The sequence below is a fragment of the Balaenoptera physalus genome (assembly GCF_965194825.1).
Source record: "Balaenoptera physalus genome assembly, chromosome: 5".
Taxonomy (NCBI): domain Eukaryota; kingdom Metazoa; phylum Chordata; class Mammalia; order Artiodactyla; family Balaenopteridae; genus Balaenoptera; species Balaenoptera physalus.
The window spans coordinates 113,618,750-113,626,525 of record NC_138884.1 but is presented as its reverse complement, the minus strand read 5'-3'; positions in this window follow the sequence as shown (position 1 = coordinate 113,626,525).

Here is a 7,776-nt window from a genome sequence, read left to right as displayed (position 1 = left end):
GCCTCAGTTTCCTCATTTGTCACTTCAGAGGGCTAACGGACCAATGATGACTCATGATATTGTCAAAAGCCTCCAGCCAAGGTGGCTGGGCAACGTGGCTTGCTTTGAGCCTGAATTTAAACAAGGTAGTATCTGCACGGTGATGCCGATTTCTGGAAGTGAATGGCCAGTAATCTGCAGGCAGTGACTGTCATTTCTGAGCAAGCCCTTGGCACTCTGTGTCCCCCTACTGCTCCACCACCACCTTCCATCCTTCCACCCTGGGCCAGCCCTCCCACTTGATGGGCAGGCTTGAGAGGTGGGGAGAAAGGGACTGGTTTTCCTGAGGCCAAGGGTCAGATCCCAGCTTGGCTGCCCGCTCTCTGTAGGATCAAGGGCAAGTCCCTTTCTGTCTCTGGCCTGTTTCCACATTTACATAAGAGCGTTTGTCCTTGAGCTTCTGTGGTTTCTACCAGCTTCCCCCCGTCAGGGGTCTATGGTGATTCCTACGTCTACAAGCCCAATGAAAGTTCTTCCACACACCCTCGAAGACACCGTGTCATAATTAAGCATAAAAATTAGGAATTCCAAGCTAAGCTTTCCTGAATCGTGTGGGTAGAAAAAATGTTTAAATCTCCTTTCTTGGCTGAGTCTTTGCAAGGGAAGCGTTTCCAAATGTTTGGCCCGGTCCCCTTGCCTGCACCTCCCCCTGACTGCCTGTCCTCAGGAGGAAGGCCCCAAAGATAAGGGGGGAGGGCCAGACCTCGACCAACCAGGAGGCTGCCCGGCTGACCGCGGATGACCCATTGGCTGGGCCTCCCCAACACCTGGATGATTGTGATTCTGGACTTCCTTTGGGCCAGATGTGTTTGGCAGTCGCTCACCGTCAATCAGGGGGTTTGGGTTTGGAAAACTGGAGATCTGCAAACAAAGGCAAGAGTGAGAAGGGCGAGGCCTGGTTAGAAAATGTTGAAATTCATCCTGGTTTCTTTCCAGCCAAAAGAACAGGCTGTTCCCTGGGTTCCCGGGAACCATGCAGGAGAGAGGAAGTAGGGCCTGACAGCCGATGGAAGGCGCATGGCCGCCATTCTGTAAAACTAGACCTGCTCACCCAGAGGAGCAGAATCTGAGCGAGATGGTACAGGGGAGAGACCAGAGCTTTGGGATCAGACCACCCTGGGTTTGGAGCCCTACTAGTTTGTTACCTACTAGTTGGGTAATTTGGGCAAGTTACCTAGTCTTCTTGGCTCCCACTGGAAACGGAGACAGTAATACTTGTCTCACAGAGTCGGCGGGAGGATTAACAAAGACCAACTTGGATGGTTGTACAAATGCACAGGTTGCCCGTACATCATTAGCACCATATAATAGAACTCTAGGGCCACCACACAGTAGTATCAGAAGCCCTGTTGAGAGAAAAACAAAGCGCGGATGGAAGAGTTCCTGGAGACTTAGCATCTATCCATTCTCCTTAATACTCTAAATTTTATCCCACTCAATCCGCACCCCACAGAGGTGTTACTGCATTTTCACTCTGGTGTGATCCCACACGCCTGCATTCAGGGATGCTCTAAGGAACGGCCACTGCATTCACCTTGAGGACAGGGCTGAGGACGGGGCTCCCTGCTCCCCACTGGGTCATCCTTCTGAAGCCCAGAGGGAGATGTTTCTGTCCACTTCAGGACCAAATGTAGTTGTGTTGCTCTCTGTCTAGTACCAGCTTCTCAGCAACCGGTTTAGTTTCACCTTGTGGACACCCGACATCATGTGCCTGGTCACGTGTCCCTCGGCACTGGCTGCTGGAGAGGTCAGACCCAAACCTGTGACCCACCTCTGCCAACGCTCCGGAACCTCACTGTCCAAGCTGTGGACCAATTTCACCTCGCCTGCCTTGGATTTTTCCTGCCTTCGTTTCCTCTTTGACCTGATATTTGTTTTCTTTTCAACCAGGTTGGATGTTGAGTATTTGTAAGCCACTCTGGGTCTTCTGAGGGAAAGCTGGAGATGGCTTATTAGGTGATAACTAGACAGGGGGACAGAGGACTCCAAATGGAACACACCACACAGTGGGCGGTACCTAATGTGCTCAGCAAACATTGCTCCCCGTGCCCTTCTCCGTCGTGGTGTAAGCCACACTGACACGGGTAGACGAGGGCCAGAGGTGGCTTTCCCTCCACAGAGCAAGGATCTGGCATGCCTATAGGCATGTCCTGCTCATGGCCATCGACCTGGGGTTCCCTGCTTTCACCTGGTGTCACCTGGACATCGTGGTAGCTCGGGCACTGTCCCCTCCATGCCTCACTTCTCTTAGGTGACATTTTGTCCGTCACGAAGCTCCACGTGGCTGACCATCTGCTCCGTGTCTGATTTTACTCTCTGCGCAGAGCAGTGGCGAGGGGGCCACCCGGGGGGAAGAGGAGGGGTTGTAGGAAGCTGAGGCCAGGCCTGATGGGGGCTGAGAAACCCCACCTCTGTGGCTTTGTGGGGAGAATATGAGGAGTCAGCTGTGCAGTCCGGGGAGAACCTTCTAGCCCCACCCCCTCAGTCTGTCCCCTCTCCTGTCACACTGCCTACCTCCCAGTGGGGAGGGGCTGGGTAGCTTAGAAGGAGCATGGATATAAGAGATTCTCTTCAGTAGGTAGTTACTGAACACTACTATGTGCCAGGGCACTAGGGAATCAGCAGTGAACGAGGCAGGTCCAGGTCCTGCCCTCAAGGAGCTTACACTCTAAGGGGGGGTGGGGAGGGAAGAGGAAGCAGACAAATCAATACAGAACCTAGAAAATGATGGTTATGAGGGCAAGACAGAGAATTAAAATGGGTTGTTGAGATAGTGACCGGGCGGATGCTCGAATGTCCGGGTTGCCAGCAGAGAGGAAGCCGTTCCAGAAGGATGACTGGAGAGGAGCTTCAAGATGTGGTCCAGATTGTGAAACAGAGGTCACTGGAGTGGAGGAATTACACAGCCAGGGAGGGAGGAAGGACTGTTGGCTGGGAAGTTAAAGTCTGCAGTTTTCTATCATCTGGAGAAGGGGAAAAGAGTTACTGGCCCAGTTTGAAGGGTGGAACATGTCAGGGAGATACTGTAGTGATTTGCAGCTGCACATAACGCAGCAGCCGTGAGAGAGCTCCCTGGACGCACCACCCTGCCCGCCTCCAGACCGAGTTCTTTGAGAAACCTGCCTACTGTGCATGCGGCCCATCACCTGCCCTGGCTCTGCCAAATGGCTGTCAGCTGGTGACGGAACCATATGTTTCCACGAGTTAAAACACCCAACTCTCTTCCCCAGTGGGGGGAAAAACAGATCTTGATTTCGACCCAGAAAGGGATGGACAGATAGGAGGCCAGAGAAGCAGACTACTTGATTACCTGGCCATCGTCTGTATACAAGTAGAGAAATAAACTTCTGTGGTTACCTTTAAAACTTGCGTACATTCACTGAACACATTCCATCACAGTTCAAGGAAATCATACTCCATGCTGGCTTGTATTTTCCTCTGAGTGAAGGAAAAAGTGTGTGCTTAAGATCAAGTGATGGCCCCAAATGAACATATAGAAGTCAACAGGGTCAGGTAACTCTGATGGAAGGTGCCAGAACCTGGCTTCTCTCTCTGGCTCTACCACTTACCAACTTCGAGGCCTTAGAATAATCACTTCACTCCTCTGATGACGAGGAGGCTCTCCCACTCCGTGGTTGCCGTGTGGGTCATTTGAGTCAAAAAGCTTTGAGAGTGCTTTGTAAACTGTAAAGTGCCAAGGAATAAAATCAATTTTTAGTTAACAGCTGGACTCAACATCTGATTCAAAACATTTTCCTTGGCCCAGCTCAATCCCTCTTGTATCTTCTGTCCTATTTTCCTGGTCATCCTTTGATTGGTTTGAATTCATTTTAGTAGTTCTGGGATGAAAATCGAAAATGCTGGTGAAGATGCTGACTTTAAAAAGCAAGAGAACTAAATAATACTTACTCAAAGATGAACTGGATTAGATGCTGATAGTGGTCAGCCAGACCCCATTCACTGGGTGGGCACCCATCCCTCTTGCTGCTGTGATGGTGACCTCCGGTGACTCTGAGTTGCCCGTTCCCTGGAGCGCTGCTCTTTGCTTTTTGGAATATATTTGAGGAGTTACACCCTGTCCCCTTCCTGGCCAGGGTCCGTGTGCAGCCAATTTCTGACTAATATGTATATACAAAGTCTCATCTACCTTGTGTCAACATGAGACACTCAAGAGCTCCCCATGAGATCAAGCCATGGCTAGAATTTAGCTGAACCTACATCTTTGCCAAGTTGTGTCCCTGGCTCTGTCCCTCTCATAGACGTCATCTGAAAGTATTCTCTCAACATATCAGTTGCACAACAGTCCCTATCACAGGCTTTGATCCTGGGGAACCCAACCAGACACATTTGGTACCAGTTTCTAAGAAACAGGTTCTTAGGACAGAACCTAGATTTGGGTCTCTCCCCATCCAGATGGTGATGAAGACCCCATCATTGGTAGTAGCGGGGAGTCCCCGGCATGCTGTAGCGGCGCAGTTGCTGAGAATTTCACCCGTGTTAATTATGATACTGTACAAGCAATAGGGAGATGCATTAGCCTGTGCATGGTCACTGAAGTTTGGGAGGTAGTGGAGAAACAGTAACTGTAAGATCTGTGCAGTCGAGTGATTGTTGCTAAACACCAGTAATGAATTAAAGGGAGAAAAGTGATAGGCTCAGATTGATTAATCACCAGTTAAAAGTCAAATGTGGGAGTCAGAGGACCCCCATGGCCATGTTTCAGAGACTTTTATCTCTGCAGCTGGAGGGCACCCTGAGCTGAAGGCCAAGACGAAGCTTAATTGTCAGGTAGCAGAACTTCAGGGAAGGTGGAATTCTCAGCTGGGCGAGTCTCCTCTCCCAGTGTCAGGGCAACGATAAGGAAAGTCCGAGACTCTTGAGGCCTGAATTGGAGACACCTCTGTGAGTACAGCTGAGAACTTAGAAATTCCCTTGAACCCCCTGACTCTGGAGAGGGGCCCATTCCCCTCATTAGAAGGTCATGGTGATCACCTGCTTGAAGCCTCAAGAAAGGGATGCCTTATAAGACAAAATTCCCTCACCTCAGAATCTTCCCCAAGTCCCCTTCTAGCCATCAGAGCAATAGTTAGGGTCAATCTCAGCATGACCCTCAACTGGGGAAGTGCTAAGTGTTCTAAGGGAGGAGAAGGATAGTAAGTCCAAAAAGAGTGTCAGGACTGGCTAATGTGCTCTAGCAGGAAGCTGACAGTCTCCTCTGCAGTGGACCTGAAGGTACTGGGTCAAGGAAATGGAATATAAAGCTGAGCGAGGGGGATTTTGTTGACATGGTGGGGGGGGGGGTTGGAGAAAGCTCCTCATATACAGGCTTTAATATCTTTTTTTTAAATCTTTTATTTCTTTTTATTTCTTTTTTATTTTTTTACAGTTTATTGTATGTCTCTTACATGTCTTTAATCTGTACATTCTCACTCAATCTTTTTCTTTTCACACACACACACTGTATTTTATTTTTACAAGAGATAAATAAACTGACACCAAGCATTGTAAATGGATGACCACAACAAAAGCAACAATGACTGCAATTACCAAACATGAAACACACTCATACTATGTCATAATATTGACGTTCAGTCCAGTAATCCTCCACTGTAACAGCTCCTTTACTTTGCAGTGAAAATTGATTTGTATATTTTTTGCCTCTGAGTCCTTGTGGGATTGTGTTTTTTTTATTCAAACAGAAAGTCACAAAAATTATTATCATCCTCATCAGTTCACTCAGTCCCATGTAATTAATTTTGTTTTTCATCTTGATCTTTTTTTAGCACTTTTATGAATTCATCAGTTTTCCATTAGAGTTCTGAAAATGCTTATTCATTCAGTTCAGCAGTACAGTCAGTTACCAGAAACCTGTACTTGTCAGAGTCTTTTCCATGAAATCCTTGAAGATGAAACCCTTTTATAGGAACATTTTTGCAAAAGCATCAGAGTATACCCAGAACTGTCTGTAAATGACAAAAGACCTAAAAATGACCACGGTTAAAGATTTGATGAAAGTTCATAATAATGCAATTGACAAGGAAATTTAGTTATTTCTGAGATATACATTTTAAAGTAATAACTAGAATTATGACTTATAACATTATATCAGAACATATAAGATTTTTAGAAATTTCATGTAATGTCTGAAACATTTATATTAACATATTTCCATACAAATAACCCAGAGAAAGTTTAGTATTAGTTGGATTTTTTTGTTTGTTTGTTTTTTTATACTGCAGGTTCTTATCAGGCTTTAATATCTTGACAAGAGACCCAGGAAATGGTTCTAACATGCTGTTCTTAGAAGCTCTGAAAAAGTGATGGGCCGCATTATATGAAGTAGAGATGTCAGACTGTGATGGAAGATTCTAGAAGAAGAGAGCAAAAGACTGAGAGAAGAGGACATGCTATAATGGATCTATATATCAGACCAGAAGACCCATTGGCTGACTATGTTCTTCAGAAAGGCTTGAAGGACCCTGCATCTACCAAGGCCATACGAAATGCCCTGGAAGAGAGACAGAAGCATCAATGAGAAGCTCCGTAGTGGTCATCCTCTGTAATCTGGGACTGATGGTAGGAAATGCTGTTATAAAGTAGCAAGGGGGATGATGGGATTCCCAAATAGTAGAGGAGCGGCGGCAGCATTTTACTGTCAGAAGAAGGTGGGGGCTTCCTTGCTGGCGCAGTGGTTGAGAATCTGCCTGCCAATGCAGGGGGACACGGGTTCGAGCTCTGGTCTGGGAAGATCCCACATGCCGCGGAGCAACTAGGCCCGTGAGCCACAACTACTGAGCCTGTGCGTCTGGAGCCTGTGTTCCACAACAAGAGAGGCCACGATAGTGAGAGGCCCGCGCACCGCAATGAAGAGTGGCCCCCGCTTGCCGCAACTAGAGGAAACCCTCGCACAGAAACGAAGGCCCAACACAGCCAAATAAATAAATAAATAAATAAATAATAATTAAAAGGTGCTAATAATTTAAAAAAAAAAAAAAAAAAAAGGTGGGAATAGTTACCCTAAATAGGCAATCAGGGACCCCTAACCCACAAATATCTATAAATATATCTAATGGAACATGGTATTCCTAAAACAAGAAGGCTAGGAAGCCCCCCAAAAAGGTATCAATTATTAAATTAATATATAATCAAAAGAGATTAAGCAGAAAGATGAGTAGAAAGCTCATGTCAGCCATTATGACTTGTAAAAAGTCATAATCCTTTGCTGATTTTTAAGAATGGGTTTTCAAGAATCCATTGATTGAAAAAAGCTTGAGTCCCCAGGAGGAAGGACCTTGTAATAGCAAGGTTATACAGGAAAGATTTCCTGAGATCTTCTCAGAAAGAACCTATGGCCATTTGTGTGGCTAATCATATACTAGGGGAAAGAAATACCCCTAGGTTCTGAGTATTGTTGGATACATAGTTCAAGTTGACAATGAAAAGCGCCAAAGTGCCATCATGGCGATCCCATGAGGGTAGAGGATGTGAAAGTCAGCCCTGGCCTCTGGGAAAACCAGATGAATCATGGCAGAAGACCATGGATTACTACAAATTTACCCAATTCATTGCTCTGGAGCTATTGCTCCAGACATTGTATCTTTACTGGAGCAGATGTAATCCAGCTTCTGATGTGTAGAATGTGGCTGTTGATATGCAGAATGCATTGTTTGTGATACCTGTTAGGAAAAGGGATCAGGAATGGGATGGACAACAGTATATACATTCACAGCTTTTCCC